At 44.2% G+C, this 27,476-nt stretch overlaps 1 long non-coding RNA gene across 2 annotated transcripts in view; it reads left to right on the top strand.

The window, feature by feature from the left end:
* LOC135186579 (uncharacterized) overlaps positions 1-27,476 on the top strand; it is a 54,181-nt gene that overhangs the window by 19,785 nt on the left and 6,920 nt on the right. The window contains exons 2-3 of one of the 2 annotated variants that reach the window (XR_010307035.1): positions 23,952-24,012; positions 26,251-26,425. This is a non-coding gene — a long non-coding RNA (uncharacterized LOC135186579). The remainder of the gene's footprint in view (positions 1-23,951; positions 24,013-26,250; positions 26,426-27,476) is intronic. The other variant, XR_010307036.1, reaches the window with a different exon arrangement.

Raw genomic sequence — 27,476 nt, 5'->3', positions numbered from 1 at the left:
CAAATATTTACATCTGCTTAGCCATTGCTCCAGGCAAATCTAACATCAATTGGTGGGGGGAAAATGTGCAATATCACAGTATCATCAGGGTTGGAGGAGACCTCACAGATCATCAAGTCCAACCAATATTTGCATGTGTATCAGAAGCATTATGGTTCTTTCTGAGGTAGCACAGCACCAGACGAGAAAATCTCACCAGAATGCCTTTTGGAAAGAGCCATGGGTCAGTGATGCTTACACTGTCCCACTGCTGGGCTGCTGTGACCCCTCCTCCTCCCATTCGTTGTGCAGGATATGGTCAGTGGTACTGGAATAAGCACCCCAAGACTGCTGGAGTAAATACTCCAAACCCTGGGTGAGAGGTGCAAAACTGGCTTACAGGTGGTGTTAACCTGACCAGCTTTGTAATAATTTATCATAGAAATACATAGCTTTCTCTCTCCTCACAAAAGTTGTGTTCAGTTCCTGAAGATACCTCACCAGACACAACCCCCCTATTTTGGCAGAGAAATGAATATCCTCCACACATTGTAAAAACAATGCAAATTCCTATTTGAATGGGACTATAGCACAAGTAAGGCAATGGACAGTGCAAATCTCTGTACCAATAGGGTATATCTCAGCTTTGCCATAAAGCCAGTTGCAAAAAAGCTGCATAGTATAGTTGACATCCTGCTTTAAGACTCTTTTCCTGACCTAATGCACTAGACTGAAGCTGGTGGAAGGCCTGGAACACAAACCCTATGAGGAGAGGCTGAGGGAGCTGGGGGTGTGCAGCCTGCAGAAGAGGAGGCTCAGGGCAGAGCTCATTGCTGTCTACAATTACCTGAAGGGAGGTTGTAGCCAGGTGGGGTTGGTCTCTTCTGCCAGGCAACCAGCAACAGAACAAGGGGACACAGTCTCAAGTTGTGCTGGGGGAGGGCTAGGCTGGATGTTAGGAGGAAGTTGTTGGCAGAGAGAGTGATTGGCGTTGGAATGGGCTGCCCAGGGAGGTGGTGGAGTAGCCCTCCCTGGAGGTGTCCCTGATTTAAATATTAGGCTACTGAGCTTTGGACTACTGGTGTCATTAATTTGCAGTGTTGTCTTGTGTTTTTTCCTCCCTTAAAAAAAAAAGGGTGTGTGTGGAATATTAATTGTAGAAAACCAAGAACTGGCAAGTTCCTATTGGTGACTTGAGTTGGTGGTGACCCTTGGGTGTCTGAAATCATAAGCCCAGAAATACAAGAGGACCTTTTCAGACTTGCTCAACAGTATGTGCAAACCTCAATTACTTAAATAACAGCAGATAGTTTAATGTCCATGGTTCAACAGGAACTTTCTATAACTTCTTCCTCCTGGTTCATCCTTCCTGCAGGGTTTGTTGCCCTTTACATGTCAGCAGTTTAAGTTCTAAAGCCACTCTTACTGACATGAGATCAGATAAATACTCCTGGGAAGTTTTAAGTTATTTGCTGCACACAGTTGGATTGGAAAGGTACAATTCTGTGCAGCAGCAGACAAAAGTAGAGATGTTGCTCCCTTCAGCCTGGAGAGGAGAAGACTTCAAGGAGACCCTGGAGTCGCCTTCCAGTATCCAAAGGGGGGCTACAGGAAGGCTGGGTCTTGTAATGACAGGACGAGGGGTAATGTGTTGAAACTGGAAGAGCAGAGATTTAAACTGGGTGTGAGGAAGTTCTTTATAGTGAAGGTGGTGAGACACTGGCACAGGTTGCCCAGGGAGGTTGTGGCTGCTCCTTCCCTGAAGGTATTCAAGGCCAGGTTGGATGAGGCCTTGAGCAACCTGTTCTAGTGGGAGGTGTCCCTGCCTATGGCAGGGGGTTGGAACTGGATGAGCTTTGGAGAAACCTAAACCTTTCTATGATGCTGTCCATGAATGTTCTTTTCTTGGTCTTTGTACTGGAAGAAAAAAATAGCATTGCAAATGTTTGGGTAAGTAGTTATGACAATCCTTGCTGATGACTGCTCCTATCTGAACTCAAACTATGAGAAGCCAGGAATAGCAGCATTAATTATACTTCCAGCAGTAGAGTTTTTCAGTATCTCCAATTCATATAATTGTTACAAAAGATGATACCTGAATGCTCAACAGGACTTTTTCCTCTTGAATTGCTGGCAATGCTAAGCTCCTGTTGAATGAGAGATGGTACAATTTGATGGAAAGGTTATTGTATTGGAAATTAATAATTGGTTAATAATTATTAACATTAATTTCTGTATGAATGTTAATTTTTTATAATACTATTTTGAAAATTGGGACAATTCCCTGAGATTCTTTAGATTTTTTTGGTCCACAGGAAGTAATTGCACAGAATTAAACAATTTAAACAATCAGAACTTAGAAAAAAGGAACATGAGAAGAGGAAGAATTCTAACTATGCTCATAGAGTCTTGGCATTAACTGTAGCATGTGTACTCGTGACACTTGTGGTCCCTGAGTAAATCTCCTGAATCAAAGACCCTTTCAAACTCACAATAATGATCCCAGGGCAAAACACAAAATATTCCAGGCAGAGGGAAGGAGAGCTGAGTTGCTGCTAAGCTGGCAGGTGTGAGCTGCATACATGTGGCCGCCTTAGTGAGCTGCGAATGGTGGGAGGCAGGAAGGCTAAATGCAGGAAGGCTGAATGCAGGGAGGCTGAATGCAGAAAGGTGTAGTTTTCTAAATCATCCCCCTTTAAATACTTCATTTTGAAAATCAAAGTGGCCAACAGGCACTAGCACCATTGTTCTGGCCGATGAATTCAAAGCTTTGTGCCTCCTTGGACCACGCAGACGTGGAGGGCAGCACAAGACACCTGATACATAGTGCTAAGCCCCCGAGCCATCAAGGCTTTGCCGGGGCCAAACCCTTATTGTTTGCTCATCTGACTCCACTCCTGGCCCCCACAACAGGAGGAAGAGAGCAAGGGCATGAAGCCTAAGTCACCTGGGAGTCCCTGTATTTGTAAAGAAACAACCTGTTTTCTGAACTTTCAAATCATCTACATCTCAGACAGCAGGAAATGAAGAATGAACTGAAAATGTGGACTTTACTATTCATAATTGTAAATATTGGTTTAGGTCAGACAGATAATTTTCAGCAAAACACTGAATGACATGGAGGGATGGACTGTGCTTGTTTGAGGCTAACTGGAATGTTTTAATGAGTGAAATTAGATCATTGGTTGTGAAAAGACAATGATGATGATGTCTATGTCATTCATTGGTTTGCTGAGTGGGGGTTAAAAAGTCAAAGCATCAACAATGAGGGCACTTTTCTCCTGGGACATTGTCCCATGCACTTCTCTCTGTCTGGACTCTAGGTTCTTGAGGTTGTAGCCAGGTGGGGGTTGGTCTCTTCTCCCAGACAACCAGCAATAGAACAAGGGGACACAGTCTCAAGCTATGCTGGGGGAAGTATAGGCTGGATGTTAGAAGGAAGTTCTTCATAGAGAGAGTGATTGGCATTGGAATGGGCTGCCCAGGGAGGTGGTGGAGTCACTGTCTCTGGAGGTGTTCAAGAAAAGACTGGATGAGGCATTTAGTGCCATGGTCTGGTTGACTGGGTAGGGCTGGGTGCTAGGTTGGACTGGATGATCTTGGAGGTATCTTCCAAGCTGGTTGATTCTATGATCTAACCACTTTTTATTCTAAGCCCCACCTGCTCTGACACCTCACCTCTAATTTCAGCAATTAACACTCAAGCTATGGGTTTCCACTTTGTTTATGTGTGGATTCTGAGATAAAAATGGAGTTGGAAAGAAAGAAGAGGTGGGGGTTAGCCTTGAGCCTTTCTGGGCAGTTTGCTGGGGTTTGGGAGTTGTATATTATTTCCAACTTGTATATAGTTGTAACTACTTCTATATATAGTGTGTATATATGCTTGTAAATTTTGCAGTGCTGTAAATAGATCTCCATCTTACTTCCAAAATCATCTGAGTTTGCCTGGGTAATTTCAAGTAGTGTGTGTGTGGGGAAGGTTCCTAACCCACTACACACATAGTCTTTTTATAAACCAAGTACTTGTGATGGGAGATGTCCCTACTCAATCCTAGCAGTATGGAATAGCTTTCCCACTGGGGTGAGCTATAGAAAACTCTCTGCTGCCAACTCTAGCCAACCCTGATGGCATCTAAATCTACATTTAAATCCATCCTTTTACACTCTTCATGGAGGAAACAACAGGTCTACTTGCATCAATGAAGAAGTCAAATAGCCTTTATGGTAAATCTTTTCCTATCAGTTTCTTTGGAGCTTTTGCCCTGTGAAAGAGCTGTATTATGTAAACAGAAGGCATATAGGAACTTGTTAATTGCTAGTTTGTTTTTCTTCTGCAGCAACATAGACTGCTTTTCTTATTGTCACTGGGGGGATCGTTACAGGACAGGGCTTGGGTGCTGGAGAGGAATGTGAAATCAGTAACCAGTTCTAGGCTAGGGGAAGCAGAGGAGGTTAGGTCTCTGCTTTCTTTATAAAACCCATCCGGGTTGGGGCTTTGTGTTTGGTTTATTTTGTTTTGGGTTTTTTTAATTTCTTTCTATCATAAACTTACTTATAAATGTTGTGGGAAATGAAGCTTGGGAAGCTGTCCCAAAAATTAAGGTAGTTCCAGAAAACTTCTTTTCTATCCCAAAGTGATGATTAGTGCTGAGGACTTTAAGGCTGTTATCATTGCCTGCCGTGGCTGATGTATCTGGGGGGGCTACAGAGCAGTTAAGATATTCATTTTTGGGGTTTATTTGGCTGTGTTGGAATGTGTAGAGGCCACCTCAGTCTTGCTTTCAGTTGACATAGACACTCTTGAAGACACTCTCTTGAGGCCTTGGGGCAGTAACAGTAATGCACACACAGACACACGCTGTTCAAAACCAAGTTGGCTAGGCTCTTGAAGACAGAGGAGAGGGTGCTCACTGATAATGAAAGCTGGAGACAGCCCTGTTCTCTCTTCCAGAAAACTCCCCATGCAACCAGGACGAGTCCTTACATGTGATCCTTTCATCACAGAGTAGTGTCAACTTTGAAACCCACGGTAGCCTTTATTTTGGGACTTGGCTCTCGGTACAATTACTCTGGCTTCTTACTTTGATTATTGCAATTTTCTTTACTGCAAGCAGGAGATTCTCTTCATTTGTTTATTTTGGTGTCCTCACTGAGAGTTTGTGGTTTGCTCTTAGTGGTGAATGTTGTCCTTTTCTGGCTTTGTTTCATTAGCAAGCATTGAGTAAGCTGGAAGAGATACTTGATAAACACAAGAAGGTACTGATACACAACTTGCTTCCTTGCTGCATCATACAGGATGCTCCCAGAGTTTGTGTTCCAGTGGGCTGGTGCATGACTGAACATAATGTATACCCCGAGACTCACATCTGAGCAAATATGCAGTATTATTACCCTGCTAATAATAGCTTCCTCATCTGGCAATAAGCAAAATTGTCATTGATGGCATCTTTAGGAACCATCATAAACTAACTAGGAAGTAACACTGCAGTGTATGGTGTTTCTTGGAGCACACCCAGTCAGTCTCCTTGCTGGGTGTGGGTCGCCCCTATGAGTAGGTCTTATTGTAAAGTAGTGTTCTGAATATCTTCTTGAGACAGAGAGAGGGTTTGTTTGTTGATAGCATGCTGTTTGTGCCAGAAGCAGGATATTGTATGTATGATACTGTAACTCATTTAGTGGCCTTTAGAAAGTCTGAGGCAGTAGGACTGTTTCAAAGTGGATGTGTGTTACAGAAAGCTGTTATTGAGTGGAAGTGAAAAAGGGGAGCTAATGAGATAGAGTGATGATACAATGAGGAGTTTAACAGTAATCCTGGGGCAGAGTGGTTTCTGCTCCCTTCTGAGATTCTGTCAAATTCTTTCACTATTACAGTAAAACATTTCTGAAATGAAGACCAAGATTTGACATAACCAAAATAAATCATTGGCCGTGATGAGGAACTTGTCAAACTCTTTGGAAAGTATCAGCGAAGGTTTTACTCCCCTCATAGTCTTGCTTGGGTACAATTATTGGTAAAAAAACTTCCTTGGAGGTCTATGGCTCCCTCAGGATGGTCACCTTGTATACCAGATTGAGTGTTTCCCAGGCAACAAATGCGTTTTGCTTATGTGCTTAAGGTTTATTTAGGAAGAAATGAACCCGTCAGGATGTAGGGGACCCAAAAAGGGGAAGGAAGACAAATAGTTGCAAGAGGAGAATATCAAAAGACAAGCAGGAAAGAGAATGAGCTTTAGTCTCACTTGGAGTGGGTCCTGCATACCTCAGTCCAGAGTAGCCCCCGTGCAGTTACTGGGGAAACTTGTGCAAGGCAAGAGTGAAGCTGGCTCCAAATCAGAAGCATTTATCTGAAAATACCTTAGAAGTAGAAAATCTATCATATTTCAGCTAAAATAACAACAATTATTTGCCAAATGTCTGCAGGCTTCAGGTGATTTATTGTTGGACCAATGAACAGTGAATGCTCAGGTCTGCCTTCCCCTCTTTCCACGCCAAACAGAAGAACCTTCAGGAGACCTTGGCACTTGTCAGATTTAAATCCTTAGGGCAGTATTTCTCACCTCAAGTGCAAAATTTGCCACTTCCCTGTCAAAATCAGTAAGGTGGAGAACTACGCCTGCAGAGCAGGGCTTGCTGCTGGCATTTATGCAAGATTCATTAGGTAGGTTTTGGGTTTGCACTCAGTAGTGTCAGAAACTGAGGGGAACACTGCAACTCTTCCTCTACCCTCTTCCCCAATAAGCTTCAAATAGTTGCTTTCAAGTGCAGCCTGGGCCTGCCTAATCTCAGCTCTGGCTTTTAGAAATAATCTCCTCATTCCCACCCTTGCAGGTTCTTTGAAACATAATGAATTGGAATTCCATGTAAATGCCAGCAGTATTTGAAAACGAGGGTGAAACACAATGCCTGGTCTCTAATTAGTTTTGCAGTGTGTGCTCTGTAAACTCGATGATAAATGAAGCAATTAGTCATCAGTGGTTTTAATTAAACAGCAGCAAATATGGTAGCAAAACAGAGTCATCAGTGAGGGACTTTTCTCTGAGAAGTGCTGCTGTGGGTTGGCTTAGAGTTTAAACAACAAATTGGGGCTAATTGGATCATTTGTTCTTTGTTTCTTGGGAGCAGTGAACACTTTCCAGGGCCCAGAGGAAACAGGAAGGGAAGACATGGCATTGCCTTTCTCTCTCAAGGAGCACCCTTTCTCCCTGCACCAAGCAAACCACTGTGAGGAGAGAACACTTTTCTCTTGATCCTGTCTTTTGGAAGAGGAGTGAGTTGCTTTATACCATCTTAGAATCATAGATTTGTCAGGACTGGAAAGTACTGCAAGGATCATCCAGCTCCAACCCCTCTGCCATGGGCAGGGACACCTCACACCAGATCAGGTTGTTCAGAGCCACATCCATCTGGGCCTTAACTTCCAGGGATGAGGCTTCCACCATCTCTCTGAGAAACCTGTTGCAATGTCTCACCACTCTCATGCTGAAGAACTTCATCCTAATATCCAATCTGAATCTACCCACTTCTAGTTTTGCTCCATTCCCTCCAGTCCTGTCACTACCTGACACAGCAAACTTCAGCATAGCCCTCTCAGCCCCTTGCTTTGAACCAAGGATCAGATCAGGAGCTGGCTTGCTGACATCATACTGGGAGGAGAAGGAGAAAGAGCAGGGCCTGGGTGTGCCAAGCTCAGTAGCACTTTCTAGCTACGCTCCACTGTAGTGTGTGGCTCTGTTGGTATTAACACCTAAGTGGAGGAAACTAACAATGCTGTAGTACATTCCTGGTGAGACATTCATCAGTGTTTTCCCACTTTGACCAATAATTTATTGTGGGACACTCCTTTCTGTACACACAGGACAACTTCACTGTTCCAAAAAGTACACAGGAAGAGAAAGAGTCAGGCTGGTGGTAAAAATTGTTTTCTGTCTGTGATTCTGAACACTTTCATTTGTCTCCATCTGTTCAGTGGTGACTATTAGTGGTAATTATCATTATCTTCACTTGGGACTGTCTCACTTTTCATAGAGCTTTTCAAAGTTGATGCTTCTTCAAAGTGAAGATAAAAAGCAGAGTGTGAAAAGAAGGGATTTTCAAATCAGGGTTTACATTTTCAATTAGGAGACTTCATTGTTGAAAACAGGAAGCCAATTTGTCAGAAACAAAGGCTAATTTGTCTTCACCTCCAAAGAGACCAGAGGAAAACAATACACCATGCTCGCTTCAGACCCTCTGGCTGGGGAAACAAAAAGAAGCCATTCAATTACAGTTCTCCCAAATCAGCCTCTGTAGGCACTGAATTATGCTGTTTAGAGGATGATCATTACTCTTCTCCAATCCAAGTGGTATACTAAAACATGTCCAGATAGAACCTCTTTCCTGTTCTAAGTTTAATGTTTGCATTTGCTAGTTATTTCTTAAAGTTGCCTGTTCCCTGTGTGTGTAAGTATCCAAACGATGTGTTTCAAACATTGTAAATAACAGGTGTTCAAGAAAAGCCTGGATGAGGCTCTTAGTGCCATGGTTTAGTTGATTGGACAGGGCTGGGTGCTAGGTTGGACTGGATGATCTTGGAGGTCTCTTCCCACCTGGTTGGTTCTATAATTGTATGATTCTAAGTTTTCTGGTGAGATTTAATGTTAATAAACAATTTTCCTAGTTATTAACAATCTTCACCTGGATAGCAAAATTAATATAGATTATTAATTTAGCATCATTCATAACAGGCATGCAGAAAGACTTAACAGTATTTCAAAGAGCAATCTACCATTTTCATTCTCTTCAGAGAAGTGTCAACCAATACAGTTAGCCATTCTGGCTGACATTTGAGTTCTTAAGAGAAGGAGTATGCTTCTGCAGAGCAGAGAGAAATAACTGGGGCTACATTGCACCCCCTACTAGTTGTGGTTATTATCAGTGTGTGTATACATAATAATAATAATCAGGATAGATAGATACATACATACATTAGTATAAAACTGCTGGACTGGACTTTTAGCCCATAAACTAAAAAACACTTTAAAATGTTTTGTTCCTCTGTTCAGAGATTTGCAATTGAAAAACAACAACAACAAAAAAAAAAGGTTGTTATTTAAAAACAGGCTGCTCAAATGAGACACATAAAATATTGCAGTTTTTTTATTATATACATAAAATGAAGGCTCTGCATTTGTTTCTTATTACTGAGTTACACACAACAAATGAATATGTTTTGAGCCAACAATTTCTACTCTGTTACACATGTGCACTGTGTTCCTCTGACTGTAGTGGGGTTTGCCTAAGCCCTCCTATCCATCTGAAAGACTAGGCGGAATGATATTAGCTTAAGCAATGAGAGCCAACAGGAAATGGGAGATTTGGGATCTGAATGGTAAAATGAACCTTGGAGCGTGTCATTTGCACAATGGCAGTTCTTGACATCCAGTGGTTTTGTGCTAAAAATGAGAGTTTATTCCTCAAAACATCTCCAAGCTGGGGAATGTGTGGTGGTCTTGAAAGAGCTCAGAACCTCTTGCCTGAATAGCACTGCCGGGGCTGGAGGGCAGATGAGAACTTTTATTGCTTCCAGTCATCTGCTTTGTATGGTTCAACAGGAATGAGTTAGAGAGCATTACTGTGAGCAATGCCAGCATGTAAGACATTTTGCATCACTGGTATGTCAAGACATTGAATCTTGAAGTTAGCAATATAAAAAGTATGGCTGTGCTTGTACTGTTTTGTGTGCAGTGGTGACACACACCTTGCCTACCCACTACAGAGCAGTGGCTGAATGCCAGCTACAATTGCCTAGAAACTTTTTGTTGTTTTGTTTTGTTTTAAACATTCATTGGTGAAGGATAATCACAACAAAATGAAGAACAAAGTTTTCTCATCTTGAAGTAGCTCCTAGGAAGCATGCAAGGTCTGGACCTTCTTTCACTTATTTCAGTATTAGAGTGTCACATCTTTGGAAAGATTCCTGATGTACATCAGTGAAAGCCAGTAAAGAAAATGATCTGATAACTGCTTGCAGAGATGAATAACATAGTAAATTAACAATCACAAATCTTCCAATACTGGAGAAGAACAAAGCTTTTCATCATAAAATTGTATCTGGATGCATGCAGCAGAACAGGGGTTTGTCACATCAGAGGCCTCAAAAAAGATAAGGAAAACAGAATTATGATCAAAGGGAAACTTGGGGAGCCAGTTTTTGAAAGGGTCCGAGCGTTGTCAGCAGAGCTCTGTTTTGGTGGGCTTTGTTTTGTCATGTTTTTTAGTTCCCTAATCCATTGACTATGATAACACCCTAAAGGTAGGAAGCAAGTCCATGACCCCTTCCATGTTAGGCAATGTAATATCTAAACCAGATGTTATCAAGCAACAGCCTGGCTCATCCTGCATTAGAGTGGACTGATATCGTTCCACATAAGCTCCAGCTGTAACTATACCTTGAAGACCTGCATTAATTTCAATCTGGATTTGAACTTTTCAGCTTCAGCTCATGCTGATCTTAATTGTCATGTACCTTGATAGATTACTATATTTTGATTCTTTTTTGAAGTTGGTGTTACTGCTCAGTGAGAGCCATGGGAACAAAGACTACATGCACAGATAACTGAGGTTTACCATTCTCCCTGTTAATGTGAGATAGGATGTTGAAGATTAGTCCCTAGTTCCTTTCCATAATGCTATCTTGGAAAGTGAGCTGTAAATCTGTTATCAGTCTGAAGGGATTAGTTATCATTGTGACTGATTATGAGATTAAACTATGATTAAGAAGATACAAAACGGCAGGGAGTGCAAAGTCCATAACATGAAGAAAAAGCTCATTGCAGGATTAGACCATTGCTCATCATAGGCTGTTCCTCTGTGGGTTCACCTGCGAAATGGCTTAGCCAAATACTCACTGACTGATTCCATTTGCTTTCTAGACAGGTGAAAATTGCACTTAGTTATAGCCAATGAACATGGCAGCCAGTGAATTAGTGCATGGAAAGTCAAAACCATTTCCTGATAGATCACAAGTGAAGAAATCTTTGCGTGGCAAAGTGTGGAGGAAGATAGTAGTAGTAGTAGTAGTAGTAATAATAAATAGAAAATATTGATATTTAAATATAAAAATAATAAATAACAACAGGCACCAGTACCGGCTGGGACTGCCTTTTGGAAAGCAGCTCCATGGAGAAAGACCTTGGAGTGCCGGTGGAAAGTAAGTTCTGCATGGGACAGCAATGTGCCCTTGTGGCCAAGAGACCAAATGGCATCCTGGGATGCATTAAGATGAGTGTGTCCAGCAGGTCTAGGGAGGTTCCTCTCCCCTCCTTCTCTGTCGTGGTGAGACCACACCTGGAATACTGTGTCCAGTTTTAGGCTTCCCAGTTTAAGAGACAGGGACCTGCTGAAAAGTGTCCAGCAGAGAGCCACAGGATGACTGGGGGACTTGAGCATCTCCCCTATGGAGAGAGACTGAGAGGCCTGAGGATGTCTAGTCTGGAGAAGAAAAGTCTGAGAGATCTGATCAATGTGTACAAATATCTGAGGGGTGGGTGCCAGGTGGATTGGACTACTCAATCCCTTTTTGGTGGTGTGCAGCAATAAGACAAGGGGCAACAGCTAAAAAGTAGAACAGAGAAGGTTTCACCTCAACATATGAAGAAATTTCTTTACAGTGAGTGACAGAACCATGAGAGTGGTGAGAGCCTGGAATGGTTGCTCAGGGGACTGGTTTAGACCACATCCCTGGAGGTGTTTAAGGCCAGGCTGGATGAGGCTCTAGCCAGCCTGATTTAGGGTAGAGTGTCCCTGCCCATGGCAGTGGGGTTGGAACTAGATGATCTTTGTGGTCCCTTCCAACCTCTAAAGTGCTGTGATTCTGTGATCTTTAATAAAGAAAAGAATCACTAGGTGATTCAGGTGATAAAGCTGTCACAGATAGCTTTAAGGATCCACTCACTGTGTATCATCTTGTAATAAAACAAGCCAACAAAATCAAACCCTTTTAATTATCAAGGGGAATGCCAAGGGAGATTGAAAGCCCCTCTCCCATCTCTACCTGTAGGGTGGAAGAATAAGTGGCAGTCATGAGTATTTGCCTGGAAGTCAGTGAAATGGCAGTAGGAAGGACAAAGCATGCCTCATACAGCAGATGCTGTTTGCAATCAAGGTGGAGGGCTGGTGAGCACAGTGGAGTGAGGGCTGGTTAGCTCATTTCAGCTGCAGTGAATAAAGCTCTGAGAAGGACTGCCAGGATTGCTTTTACATATGAGTTTTCTGCAGCCAGATGAAAGTAATTTCCTAAGAGCTGGCAATTGCTAACAGGGTGTGCACCGACAGGCTCTATCCAGAGGTGAAGGTCTTTTCCACAGAGGCTGAATGCATATTTGGCAGCTTATGCCACTCACAGAAATCAATGTTTTTTTGTAACTTATCTGAAAGCTCTGTTATTCCGTACAGTGGTGGATTAGAAATAGATTAGAGCTGCAGTAAATAAGGCTTTGTTTCAGGCTTTTGCTGTTTGAACTTCCTGTAGTTCATAGTGCAGGTCTCCTCATCCTTGAGCTTCTCCCAACCAGGAATCTGAGCATCTGAGGAAAAGATGGGTTTGTAGTTGGTAGGCTGGGTTTTGTGTTGGTTTCTTTTTCCTCCCAAATTCTGGTGACTTGTACTGTAATATGTCCATATTCAAATGATTTTGTAGCATGCAAATATAGTGAAGGCAGATAGTGAGGTAGTCTTTATCCCAAGAAAGCCTGCAATACAGGACAAATAAAACACCAGATAGAATAACAGAGATACTATGATTTTCTTCTAACTTTGCAACAGAAGGGAAAGAAGAACTCTGATTTATCTTGTTGTCATGCCTATATGCTGGTCCTTAGCCCACATGAAAAATAAATGATGCTGGTGTTCATCACAGTTGCACACTACTTGAAGTCTGGTATCTGACACTTACAGCAAAATTGCCAAAGATGCAGCAGGGTTATGATCAAGGCCTGTGAGTTAGATCCTAGCTCTCAAACACAGACCATGCAGGACCAGATCTGTGAGATGAAGTAGCTCACTGACAAACAAGCCTTGCTGGTAGAGACTCGAGTCTGCCAGCTCCATTATGCCAATGCAGGTGGCATGGGCCACCAAGGTGAAACAGGAGGGAGCTGAACATACAGAGGACAACTACATCTTGGGCTAAAACCACTAAGGGAAGAAGAGATGGTCTGAATTAAAACTACCACCCTGTGAAGGACACAATTTGTGGACTGTGAAAACAACTAGTTTTAAGATTATTGTGCTAGTCCAAAAGGCACTGTAACTACTGTTAGATAGATGTATGGCTGATGGGATATGTCATTCTGATATGCCATTGAATGTCTTAGCAGAAAATACAGATGTTAGTGCAAGTGCCAGGAGAGAGTCCTGCTAGTGGTGTGAACAAAATCTGCACTGAAACGTGACCAACGGGAGGATGAGCTGCTTACTGCCACCTTGCAATGCTATTAGGGTATCCAGATCACAGAATCACAGAATGTTAGGGGTTGGAAGGGACCCCTAGAGATCATCTAGTCCAAGCACCCTGCCAAAGCCAAATTGCCCAGGAAAGGCCATGCAGGAATGCATCCAGACAGGTTTTGAAAGTCTTCAAGGAAGGGAGATTCCACAACCTCTCTGGGTAGCCTGTTCCAGTGCTCCATCACCATCACGGTAAAGAAGCTTCTCCTCACACTGAGGTGGAGCTTCCTGTGCTTCAGCTTATACCTGTTATTCCTTGTCCTGTTGCTGGGTACCACCAAAAAGAGATTGCTGGTAATATTGTTCTCCTGTTTTTTAAAGTCTTACTTCCTGGACATGTGTGATAATGTAGAGTGTCCTGCTTTAAGCTGCCCAGGGGCCCAAAGCCTAACAGAATAATGATATATGTACAGGATGCCTCCCCCTCTCCCCACTTTGGAAAGAAAATAATTAGGCATAGAGAGTGAAAATGGGTAAAACACCCAGAGAATAGTCTTGCTCCCATTCAGAAGGGAATAGGAAAACTTTAATAATAACAGGTATGGATGGTAAGTTACAAAAAAGTATAGGGAAGGGAAATAAATACAAAAAATACACAAAACCCAATGGATGGCAATGGGTGGAGGTAGATTCAGGAGGTGGTTGGTCCACCACATGGTTGGCTGGCCACATGGCAAGGCAGGAGCAGCTGGAACAGGGTGGCACTGTCAGGTGAAGCAGGGCAGAGAGTGAGAAACAGGAAGCTCCTCTACTTCTATAGGGGTCCAAGCAGGATGTGTGAGTGGGCCAAGCTTTGCACCTGGGGTCAGGTTCAAGACCACCCCCAGGAGGAGTCAGGAGGACATGGGGTCAGGTTCAGAGCACCCCCAAGAGGGGTTAACCCTTAACAGATTTCCATAGTAACATTTGGAGAGTGGTTGAGAAAATGTAAAAAGTGTAATAGGAGCCATTAGTATTTTAGAGAGAGAGCATGGGGTGAGGCTCTGGTGCCTCTGGGGCTTTGCTGCTGCGCTAATAAGCACATTACTCTCTGAAAGACCACCCCCAGGTGGAGTCAGGAGGACCTCAGGTCAGGTTCAGACCACCTCCACCCCCAGGAGGAGTTAACCCTTAACAGTGAGACACTCCCCTAGGATTATTTTTGTGTCTTCTTGTTAATACTCTTGAGCACATTTAGTCCTTAAGGAGAAGATCTAAAATGTACTGTGTCAGTACAAATTGCTCAGAAACTAGAAGGCAAATGATGAATTAGAAGGGGCTGTTGCTTTGCTGTGGTTTGCTTTTTAGACACTGATATTTTCAGGCAGCTCTTCTGAATTTTTAAACACTGATTCAACATTTTTTTGAATCCTTTGGCTTTTCCCTGGCCTGGTTCTGAGAAGCCTTTGAAAGACAAGTCACATAAGCATGCAGAATTTGGCCTGTTGTGCTGTTCTCCGATCTGGTTTTGCTGCGCTTCACAGGAATCTTTAGTCCCACCTAGGGGGAGAGAAGCACAGTTTGGAAGCTGGTGATGAGCTTGCCTCAGGCACCAATGGTTAGAAAGGCTCTCCTTTCCTCCTGAAATGCAAGATGACAGCAAAAGAAATGAGAGAGGAAGATTTAGGCAGAAAAAGGGAAACAAAAAGTGGTTGTTAGACATTTTGAATACCACTATGCTGTTCCTTGGCTCCTGTCCTCTAATTATTGAAACATGCTGTTAGCTAACACATGTGTTTTATTTCCAAGGAGTTTGCACAGAATTAGTCACATTTATGCATTTCATATCTCATAAGCATAGCTATGAATTATAATGGCAGGCACTGGACTATCCTGAGCAGCCTAATGACATTCAAATGCATTCTTCAATCCAACACTTAGCAGTAGTTTATGGAAATGGGCTTTGATTTGGAAACAACATTACTCAGGTTAGACATTATAAGGCTTTCTTTAGCTCCTTTGGTTGGGAATACTCATAGTGGGCACAGCACTTATAATCCTGGACATTACAAGACCTGTGACTCTCATCTCTTGGCACAAGCAATTAGAGAAATACTGGCCCCTTACTCTGTGCAAGATGTGGTCATTCTGACTGTGGAAAAACTGATGACCTCAGATGGACCTGAACACCTGCTTGCTCAGCACTTACTTTGAGACTATGAGCTAGATCAAAGGTACAATTTCTGGAGCCTTTCTGTCTGTGAGCTTCCCACTTGCTAGGTGTGAGAAGCACTGTTTTCCTCAGTGGCTTCCTCTGATCCATCCTTCCTCAATGTCTGGATATTCCCTCTGGAAGTTGCCTAACTACAACGTCACTGATTAAAATAACAGTTAAACAATAAACCTCATTAGATTCCCTATGGATATTCTTCCCACTCCCATCCCCCCCCCCAAAAAAAAAGAGAGAAATGCCCAAATACAAGGCTTCTGCCTTAAGGACACAAGCTTCCAGGTACAAGTAGGTAGACTCACACTACAACAGAGCTATCTTTGGTTATTGGGAGCAAAGCTACATGGCTAATACTGAGTATCCCCTTGGTTGAAACCATTAATGCCTGTTGGGGTTGCTTTGCAGTGCCCCACCTGTGCAGGAGAGCTGGTCCCTTCTCTCTCAGGCAAGCATCCTTGCCAAATAATTTATCCTGGCCCCAGATCTGTTCCCCAACAGTACCTGGCTGTGTGATTTGGCCTTCAGGCAGGGCTGCAACACTCACTCCTGGGTAAAGGCAAGTAAGTTGCTCCTTCCCTCTTACTGCATCACAGAACTATTCAGGTTGGAAAAGGCTCTTAAGATCATTGAGTCCAACTGCCAAGCACCACGTGTTGATGTTTTTTAAAACCTCAAGGGATGGTGACATCTCACTTTGCCTTCTGCAAACTGAGGGCTGCCATTCCTTCCACCTTTGGTGGCCTGCACATGCTGAGAGTTCCAGAGCATCATGGCCAGCACAAGAATTCATGTATTTCTACAGCACAATATCAGGAAACAGGAGGAAATAAAAGTGTTAGACAAGGCAGCTGATGCTGTGGTAATGCAGATGCCTGTGCAGAACTAGAAAGGGAGAGACAGCAAAGTTTTTTTCCATCTCGCTCTCACATGAAACACCACAGTGAAACTGAGCTGCACTGGCACAGGCATGTATGAAAGAGAATCTTACCAATGGAGCAGAAAAACCCAAACTGTCAAATCCACTTCCCTTTCTGTGTGCTCAAACTCAGGATGGTAAGGAGCCTAAGGTGACATTGCTCAAGCGGTTCCCTGGGCTTCTTGGGGGACACAAGCTCTGTGGGATGCTTGGCTCACTCAAAGAGCAGCTCTGGGACCACAAGGGGATAATGACTCCATGAGGAGCCCTTGTTGCAACTCCACTCACTTTCCTCTGAACACTGGGATTTGGATGTGCCCAAGAGATACTACTTCCTACCACAAAGGTTTATGGAAAAAGACTATCTACAGATCTAAGTCTAACCAGATTACACTGTATCAAGACCCATCTGCTGTTTCCTGCTGGGTGATTTGTCCTGTGACAGCTATAGGAGAGGCTAATGAAAAATGAGAAGAATGTGTTGGCCATATTAGCAGCCAACACAGCACAGTGTGGTTCTGAAAGAGTTTGTTTTTTTAACTTCTTGAGATCAGCAGTTACAGGAGATGAATGTCATCCCATGTACTTGTTGGGGAAAATGGTGATGGTCAGGCTTTAGGTTAGTGAAGGGTGTTATGGGGAGGCAAATCAATTAAAAAAAATAACCCAACAAACAACTTGTTTGGGATGTGGTGAAGGTTTCAAAAATCTCAGTTCAAGATGTTTATCAGGTAAAGTCATCAGGCTTTTAAATCATGTTTTGCTTCAGAACTGGATAAACGATGAATGAGCATTCAGAACTACTTGGGCTTTTTGGAAAATTAATATTGAGGCTGTCTTGATATCAAATATGGCTACAGCTTTCCATCTCTTCTAGGAGCTTTTGATCTCAGCTTAGTAACAAGTCCTTCTAATATTCCTCAAGTACTGCAAACATACTCATTTAGGATACCAGTTGAGCACTTGAAGACCTGAATCATTAGAATCATAGAATCAACCAGGTTGGAAGAGACCTCCAAGATCATCCAGTCCAACCTAGCACCCAGCCCTATCCAATCAACCAGACCATGGCACTAAGAGCCTCGTCCAGTCTTTTCATAGAATCATAGAATCAACAAGGTTGGAAGAGACCTCAAGATCATCAAGTCCAACCTAGCACCCAGCCCTATCCAGTCAACCAGACCATGGCACTAAGTGTCTCATCCAGTCTTTTCTTGAACACCCCCAGGGACGGTGCCTCCACCACCTCCCTGGGCAGCCCATTCCAATGGGAAATCACTCTCTCTGTGAAGAACTTCCTCCTAACATCCAGCCTATACCTACCCTGGCACAACTTGAGACTGTGTCCCCTTGTTCTATTGCTGGTTGCCTGGGAGAAGAGGCCAACCCCCACCTGGCTACAATGCCCCTTCAGGTAGTTGTAGACAGTAATAAGATCACCCCTGAGCCTCCTCTTCTCCAGGCTAAACAGGCCCAGCTCCCTCAACCTCTCCTCATAGGATTTGTGTTCCAGGCCCCTCACCAGCTTTGTTGCCCTTCTCTGGACATGTTCCAGCACCTCAACATCTTTCTTGAATTGAGGGGCCCAGAACTGGACACAGCATCTCCAGGGATGGTGACTCCACCACCTCCCTGGGCAGGTTAAATAGTCACTGATATAATCTACCAAAGAGTCTAAAAGCCAGGAGGTTTTAAATAACATACTTCCATTGAAAGTGTTAGACTAATTCAAGCAGTGAAAATGCAATAATAATATTTTTAGCATTGATATACTATCCTCACTTCCAGCCCCAAAACACTTCCCAAATAAGGATGCACATCCTCATTTCACAAACGAGGAAGCATGACTTAATTATGTTTAAGTGCAAGGCTAAAGACCCAGAGCCAGCTGCTAGCAGGGATAAGGAGAGCAGGTCTCTGTGCTCCACAGCATCAAGTCTGGGGAGAATCGAGTTGCCGAGCAGAAGGGATGCCTGTGGCTGTTCAGAGGCACTGGGACTCCAGCAGCTTTAAAGCCCAGTTTAACCTTGTAGCTGCTGGATTGAAGCACCATCCAGCTGGAAGTGATCCCTCCCCGTGCTGCAAGGTACTGGATAGATGGTGATGATCTGTGTTGAGTTTCAGCAGCAGTGCCTTACCTGCATTTGATTCAGTGCCTGTGCTATATTCTTCTTGTGTGGAATTAGCTGTGGGATTTGCCACATGGTACTCACTGGCTCTGAGAGCAGGGATGTGGGCTGGTCCCCCCTTAGCAGGGAGCTGAGAATGTACTGTTTCTAGCAACAATAACGAGCAAGGCAATGCTCCCTCCACTGCTGCAGTTTCCTGGCTGCGTCATGTAGCACATTTGTGTGATACTCAGTGCTGGCTAGTGATGAAAAAGAAATGAACTGGAAGGAAAGAGTATGACAAAAACGAATGGTATGGTCTAACAGAAACTGTTTACAATGCATGAGCTGCCAATATGGAACAGTCATGCTTAAAAATGCTGAACAGATGGCACAGGACAATGCAAAGATTGTTTAGCATTACCCTGAGGTATTGTGAAATATTGTCAGAGGTGTGAGAATGTAGTGAGATTTTCCAAAGAGGTCTTCTGGGGCTGCTCACACACCCCAGCATGTTGGCAAGCACTGGGAGACAAAGTGAAACGAACGGCTGAGCAGGTGAGACCAACAGGATCTGCACTCACGTTGTTAAAACGAGGCTTTAGTAATACAGAGTGGGACAGTGCTGTATATTTGATAGCTATTTCTGTTGCCATTGTGAGTGATTTGTTTTATGCAGACATTGGAAAAGATAAATTTCTAGTAGCAGAGGCAATGAATATGTTAGGCAGAAGCACTGTGGCTCTTCTTTCAAATGCTAGTGTCCATACACAGGAAAATTTACAGTAGGCTGTGAAGCTAGGGCAACCACTTTAGAGTGCTAGAAATCAAGGCATTTCATAGATTTAAACCAAAATTCAACAAAATGCATTCAAAAGAAAGAAAGAAAAAAATCTAAAGAGGCTACTAATTTTTTAAACAAAACTCTCCATGGGAATGTACAACTTTTGTGAGTTCCTGCCTGTATTGGGCTTTTGAAGTGTACAGAGCAATCGAGTGCACCCTCAGCAAGTTTGCAGATGCCAGCAAGCTGTGTGGCACAAGTGACTTGCTAGAGAGCAGGGATCCATCCAGAAGCACAGGCTGCAGAGATGTGCTCAGGCCAACCTCATGACATTCAACAAGGCCAAGTGTAAGCTCCTGCACCTGGGTGGGTGCAATCCCAAGCACAACTCCAAGCTGGGTGGGGAATGGCTGAGAGCAGCCCTGAGGAAAAGGACCTGGGGGTCTGGGCTGATGAAAAGCTCAACAGGAGCCTGCAGTGTGAGTGCAGCCCAGACAGCAACCCTGTGCTGGGCTGCAGCAAGAGCAGTGTGGCCAGCGGGGCAAGGGAGGGGATTCTGCCCCTTGGCTCTGCTCTCCTCAGACCCCACCTGGAATCCTGTGTGCAGTTCTGGAGCCCCCAACACAATAAGGACATGGAACTGTTGGAGCCAGTTCAGAGGAGGCCACCAAGATGCTCAGAGGTCTACAGCAGTTCTGCAGAAGGAGGGAAGGAGGGAACAATTATATATAGAGAGGATGCCTCCCCTTCTCCCCACTTTGGAAAGAAAATAATTAGGTATAGAGAATGAACAGGCATAAAGCACCCAAAGAATAGTCTTGCTCCAGTCTGGAAGTTAAAAGGAAAACTTTAACAATAACCAAAAGGTATTTAAGATAAGGGGAGTTACAAAAAAGCATAGGGAAGGGAAACAAAATATAAACAAAACCAGATTGATAGCAATGGATTTGAGGTAGATTCAGGAGGTGGTTGGTCCACCACATGGTTGGCTGGCCACATGGCAAGGCAGGAGCAGCTGGAACACGGTGGCACTGTCAGGTGAAGCAGGGCAGAGAGTGAGAAATAGGAAGCTCCTCTACTTTTATAGGGGTCCAAACAGGATGTGTGAGTGGGCCAAGCTTTGCACCTGGGGTCAGGTTCAAGACCACCCCCAGGAGGACCTGACCTAGTCAGGTTCAGACTGTTTCCCAGGAGGGGTTAACTCTTAACAGATTTCCATAGTAATATTTGGAGAGCGGTTGGGAAAATGTAAAAAGTGTAATAGGAGCCATTAGTATTTTAGAGAGAGAGCATGGGGTGAGGCTCTGGTGCTGCACTAATAAACACATTCACTCTCTGAAAGGCTGCACTATGACCTGCTGTGTTCGTATACCTGCAAAAGCAGGGGGGTTCTGATCTTTTCCATGTTTTCAGCTGAGTTCTTCTAAGAAGATCTGTGCAGGGAGAAGTTGTTTAGCAGGGAGGAACTTGCAAAAAAGAAGCACTATCAGCTAGGGGACCGACACTGCAGCTTTTGAGTGCTCAAATGTAAGACAGGAGGATGGAAAGCTGAAGGCTTCATATTCCAATTCATTGGAAATCACACAGCACAGGCAATAATCCTTCCAGTTTCTTCTAACTGTGCTTTCCTTGGGCTGTAGACTTCCCCTGTGATCAGGACAGGCAGAAAACATTAAATCAGTTAATCAGCCTTTCAGCTGGAAGTACCTTGATGATAAAAATCAGCAACTGGGAGGGGTGGAATGAAGCAGCTGTAATGCTTAATGATTTTTATTTTTTTGTGGGCTATATGTACAATATTATTTGCTGGATTCAACCAACGTGCTGTACATCTTCCAAGGATTCTGGTGCTCTTTGTAGGCTGCTTCCCTTCCGATGATAATTACCAATCTACCACTCGGGGTTAGCCGGCCCTGCGCCCTGACGCGACGTGGACAGATGAAGCATGTAATTTCATTCCTCCCTGCTTTTAGACACTTTTCCTTGGCTTTCTGGCAAAAGCCCTCTGGTGCCAGTTCTCACATCCCAGCTGTTGTGCATTTATCTTATTATGGGGCAAATACTTTATCATCCCATAGCTTTTTCTCTGGAACGGAGCTGCAGGGTAGACAATATTTGTGGGAAGTTTTGTGGAGTCTGGCAGCACCTTCTGATAGGCTACAGGCTGAAATGGTTTGTCTCCTTGTCACTTAGAAAGGTCACAGACAGACAGACATTGGGCTAAAGACCGCCAAAACCACTTTGCTGAGCCCAGTTTATGCATGTCCTTATTTAGAGGCGGCGGCAGCAGCACTAGCACGTTGCACTCAGGGATGTGGATGCTCCACACCTCACGATGCACTTCTCTTTGGGACACGAACATGCTTCCCGTGCTGCCAAAACCACTTCGCTGAGCCCAGTTTATGCATGTCCTTATTTAGAGGCAGCAGCACTAGCATGGTGCACTCAGGGATGTGGATGCTCCACACCTCACGATGCACTTCTCCTTTGGACACGAACATGCTTCCCGTGCTGCCAAAACCACTTTGCTGAGCCCAGTTTATGCATGTCCTTATTTAGAGGCAGCAGCACTAGCATGGTGCACTCAGGGATGTGGATGCTCCACACCTCACGATGCACTTCTCCTTGGGACACGAACATGCTTCCTGTGCTGCCAAAACCACTTTGCTGAGCCCAGTTTATGCATGTCCTTATTTAGAGGCGGCGGCAGCACTAGCATGGTACACTCAGGGATGTGGATGCTCCACACCTCACGATGCACTTCTCCTTGAGACACGAACATGCTTCCCGTGCTGCCAAAACCACTTTGCTGAGCCCAGTTTATGCATGTCCTTATTTAGAGGCGGCAGCACTAGCATGGTGCACTCAGGGATGTGGATGCTCCACACCTCACGATGCACTTCTCCTTGGGACACGAACATGCTTCCCGTGCTGCAGCTGCTCACAGCCTCACGTCTGTCACTGTAATTGCCTCCTGACAGCTACCTGCGTTTCCTCATCCGTTTCCCCCATTTTCAGTGAAACTTGAAACCAGGTGAAACTTGCTCAGTTTCAGATTTCACTTCCAAATTGAAATTCAAAGCAGCCCCGGGTCTTCCAAGGTTCACCAGCCCCCTGTCAGCCCGGGACTCAGGCACTTACTAATGTAAGCCAATTTAGGGCACTATGTGGAAACAATGCGATTCAAATTCTTTTCTCATTGCTTCGGAAAAAAATAACTTCCTGAGTATCTTTCTCCTTCCTATTTGTGTATCCTCTCTCTGGTAGAACATATTGATCATGTTATTGCATCAAGGGCTTGAGATGTGGCAGGGTACAGGACAAATAATGCATTTTGTGATGGGTGGTATAATGTTAAAGTGTATGACAGAAATGCTGTGTCTAAGAGAAACCTCTCAACGAGACAAGTTTTGCTGGGATGAAAATAAACAGGGATGTCCAATGAGGCACAAAGTCTGCAGACAGGGATTATTTTTGGTTACTTTAAACAAAATAGAGGGGTTGGTTGGGTTTAGGTTTGTTTTTTTTGTTGTTTTTGGTTTGCTTTTGGGGATTTTAAAGAAGGAATACCAACAGTAGTTTACTTTGGATAATTCTGCTAAGCAGCTGGACTTTGAGGAGATTATGTAAGCTGAACTAATTGCCAAACTTCTGGTGCTTGTTCCTTGCCAGCTGTAACTTAATTTTGTATTAAAGTTTCTGGCTTTCATCCCTAATTCCACATGATCTGTGCTTTGTGTAGGGCCAGGGATGGTGAGTAAACAGTAACTATGGTAATCATGAAATTTCTCTGTTCCTGTGCCAGCCTTTCAACCCATCCACCTCCTAGGTGCATATTAGAGTTTCCTTAAGACAGTTCTAACTTAGGTCTGCTTGACTCCCATAGGAGTATTCACGCAGCTGGGAAGAACAAGACTGTCATTACTGCACGGATCTAATTTATTGTCTCAGGGTAGCATTTGTGCTGGCCATATTTCACAATCATTCTGAAATCAAACATTTTCAAAAGTGGTAAATTCTGAAAGAAAGCAGACAGTTAGAAACCTGGGAGCTGTGACATTTGTCAGAGGCCAGTGTATCAAAGGGATCCAATTCTATACATAAGCTGCATCATCTACAGTAGTGGGAAAAGCACTCCTGTGATAAGGCACCAGCTGCAAACAGTTTGGTGGTCTATAAAAGTGCTCCTACTGTTGCGACTGCTCGTGGAGTGACTGGAGGGGAGGGGTGGTGCTGTGGGGGAAAGTCATGGTAAGAAATCTGAACAGAATTGCTAACACAGGCTGAGCCACAGAGACGTATTTTATTGCTGTTTAAGACTGTGACTTTTCCCAGCAAATCAAAATGACTGCCCTACACTGTGCCTGCAAGATCTACTGTGCAAGCTCAGTGTTTGATGAACTCCAGAAGGTCTTGCCCGATGCTTGTGGTGGGAGTGGAAGTATGAGAGCAATGTTACTGCATTGAATTTGAGGGAAGTTTCTGACAGGAGAGAGTAACTGTGTTCTCAATTTCCGTTGTTATTCTTAGAGAAACTAATGTTTCAGTCACAGCTGGAGCTTGGCTTCTTTCTTGCCCGGGAGGGTCACAGGTAAGTGTGCTGACATCTATGGGGCAATTTAGCCTAGGGAACTGAGGGGAAGGATGTGGTGGAGGCAGAAGGATGGGCTGCATTTGTGGTTCTTGTTCCTCTCTGCTGTGCTTGGCCAGCTTCACAACCCTGCTCCCCCTTATCTGCATTGTCTTAAGCAGTGAGCAAGGCTGTTGCCTTTCATGCACACTCACAGCTATCAGTTCAGGCCTGGCGCTGCTGCTCCTCTCCCCATGCTTCCACCAGCATATCCCTGCAGGAAAGGCAGGCGGGGTTCTGAGTGTTGAGCTGACCAAACAACTAATGAATAATGCTGGGAAAGTTTAGATGGCTCCTTTAAAAAAAAAAAATAGACTAAGTGTCGTGGTTCCCTTTTTTATTCTCTCTTGGAGTGATCAAAGTTGCCATTGCTCTTGAAAACGCAGAGCTGCCAACTCGGGCAGACTTGCGTTGGCTTTACAGATTGGTACAAAGTTAGAATCAACTTATACAATTGGCTAATTCTCACCAAAAACAACTTATGGAACCACCCAGGGGTCAGCCCCCAGCAGATGGGGGCCCCCCAGTTTAGGAGGGACACTGAGATGCTTGAGCGTGTCCAGAGAAGGGCGATGAGGCTGGGGAGAGGCCTTGAGCACAGCCCTACGAGGAGAGGCTGAGGGAGCTGGGATTGGTTAGCCTGGAGAAGAGGAGGCTCAGGGGTGACCTTATTGCTGTCTACAACTACCTGAGGGGTGGTTGTGGCCAGGAGGAGGTTGCTCTCTTCTCTCAGGTGGCCAGCACCAGAACGAGAGGACACAGCCTCAAGCTACACCAGGGGAGATTTAGGCTTGAGGTGAGGAGAAAGTTCTTCACTGAGAGAGTCATTGGACACTGGAATGGGCTGCCCGGGGAGGTGGTGGAGTCGCCGTCCCTGGGGCTGTTCAAGGCAGGATTGGACGTGGCACTTGGTGCCATGGTCTGGCCTTGAGCTCTGTGGTAAAGGGTTGGACTTGATGATCTGTGAGGTCTCTTCCAACCCTGATGATACTGTGACACTGTGATACTGTTTGTCAGGTGGTCACCATGTCTGAATATTCGAACCTTCTTTCCAAAGCATAGCCATGTTTATGTCTTTTGTTTCTCTGAGGGAGAGATTCTCCCAAGGCCTGGACGTCTGCTGGCACAGCAGCTACGTCAGTGCAAGCAGATAGAAAATATTGGTTTGACTTTTCCGACAGAAGGCCTCTGAGCCACAATTTTGTGTATAAATGAAAATTTTGCAATAGGGCAAGGGGCCTCTGCTCCCTTCATGACAGGTTGTCTACATGATAAAGAACAGCAGCATCATGTCTTGTCACGTAACATCTCCTTGCTGTGACTGGATGTAGCAGAAATGGCAGCACGAGTAAAAGATATCTTAAAGGACTAATGTTTAGGATGTCCTGAGCAGAAGTGCAGGGCTGTGGGATAAGGTTTTCACTATCCCAAGGAAGTTTCATAGTCCTGTCTACTCATCCTTGCTCTTCTACAATCAGTGGGATATTAGAATCTGATACTCTGTTTAAAAGGGCACTCATAAAAAAGAAGTCCTGGGGACCTTGTCTTTGGCTTGAGTACTTTTCCTTTAGCTTGATCAGAAGTTGCTTGTTCTACAGAAAAACAAGCAAACAAAACCATCCACACCCCCACAAACCACATTTGTGGAGAAAAAAGGGCAATAGAGTACCAAACTTCCCCCATGTCTGATAAGAAGTCATATTCATTGCTTCCTTACAGCTTGTGTTTATTATTTATTCGCTCTGTATTATTCAGTAGAAACTTGATTGACATTCATTATTAATTAGATCATTAAAAGACCAAACTAGGTCTACAGAAGGAACCTTTGCATTGTATTGTTTAGCATGTCCCCATCATTTCAGTGCATCTGAGTTTCCCTGCAGGCTTCACCAGAAAACCTGACTTTTTGCTTGGCTCTGCATCAGCCTGGTGCCTGCCTGCAGGGAGCAAATCCATGAAGCACCAGCAGGCAAGTGAAAGACCAGATTTGGTCAGTCATTGGCTTAACCCACTGAAAGCTGCTTACTCTCACATCCAGGAAAACTTTCCTCACTACTCCACCACCTTTAATGTCATCTGAGCTAGTAATAGGTACTCAAAAAAGAAAGACTGATGTTTGCCTTGTAAATTTAGTAGTTCTCTGTAGCTGCTTTGTTTATTTTTTAGTCTCATGCTTTATGTTTCCAACTTTTATTTCAGAGCTTTCAAAAACCCTCAGTGAGGCACTCAGAGCACCAAGAAAGCCAGCAGGACCCTTTGAGAAGTGATGTACACAGTGCTGGAAGATCCTTCTGGCAAAATCTCCACACTCAACAGATAGAAATGCCAAGCTGCAGGAGCTGCAAATAGGAATTCATCTCAGCAGCCAACAGCAGTAAGTGATATGACTGTCTGAAACAACAGCCATCTTAAATCCAAACTATTTCACAGAATCACGGAAAGCATTTGGCTGGAAGAGGCCTCAAGGCTCATCCAGTCCAACCTTTGACCCAGCACTGAAGGGTCAATACTAAACTGTGTCCCTAAGCACCAGATCCACACACTGCTCAAACACCTCCACGGATGGTGACTCCACCACTGCCCTGGGCAGACTATTCCAATGTTTGAGAATGCTCTCTGGGAAGAAGTATTTCCAGAAGAAGTATTTCTCAACAGACTGGTAAACTTGCTTACCAGTGATCTAAAAGGGTCCCCCTCATATTTTCACCCAAGTATACTAGTAAGGAGTTGCTGCTTTATATTGCTGTGTGTAGTGGATTTGCATTTCATGCATCTGGTATTACTGTTAGGTTTCATTGATGAGCAGAGGCAAAGCTTTTCTCCTCTGAACAGTTATCAAATTACATTTATTTTCTTCTGCTTTTTGCTTTGTTCTTTGTAAAAGGTCTTGGGTTCACAGGCTTAATGCCTGAGTGATCCATGGAGCCTGGTTTCCTTCACATTTCAGTGCTCCAGGTAACAAAAGTTGTCTCTCTCTGCTCTCTGAAGTGGAAAACTAACTGTTCCTTTCTGAAAGAAACTCCCTTTTGTTCCTACTTTATTACTTATGACTAGCGACATTATGAAGGGGTTTCCATTGTATCTTTGCTCTGGCTGCAGCTGCTGGAGTGTATGACTGCAGTTAGGGGCTCTTTGCTACACTACCGAGTGAATGAGCTCTTCACAGTATCAACTCAGGCTGCGTGGCACATGCCTCATTTCAGGCAAACCCCTCCTCCCTCTGTGGAGACTCAGTAGTCCAGGTGCCTTCCAAGGGTGGATTTTACAAAGCAAAGAGTACAGCTATCACCTCTGCATCTGCCTAGGGGAGAGCTATCTCCAAATCACTGCGAGCTGGGATTGCTTGCTATTGATTTCTGTAAATTGTCCTATTTGTCGGAGGGCTGCCCAGATGAACAGCAGACGCTTGAGAGCTCTAAATAGGA

The sequence above is a fragment of the Pogoniulus pusillus genome, chromosome 25 (genome assembly GCF_015220805.1).
Source record: "Pogoniulus pusillus isolate bPogPus1 chromosome 25, bPogPus1.pri, whole genome shotgun sequence".
Lineage (NCBI taxonomy): Eukaryota > Metazoa > Chordata > Aves > Piciformes > Lybiidae > Pogoniulus > Pogoniulus pusillus.
This window is presented reverse-complemented; position numbering and strand designations above follow the sequence as displayed.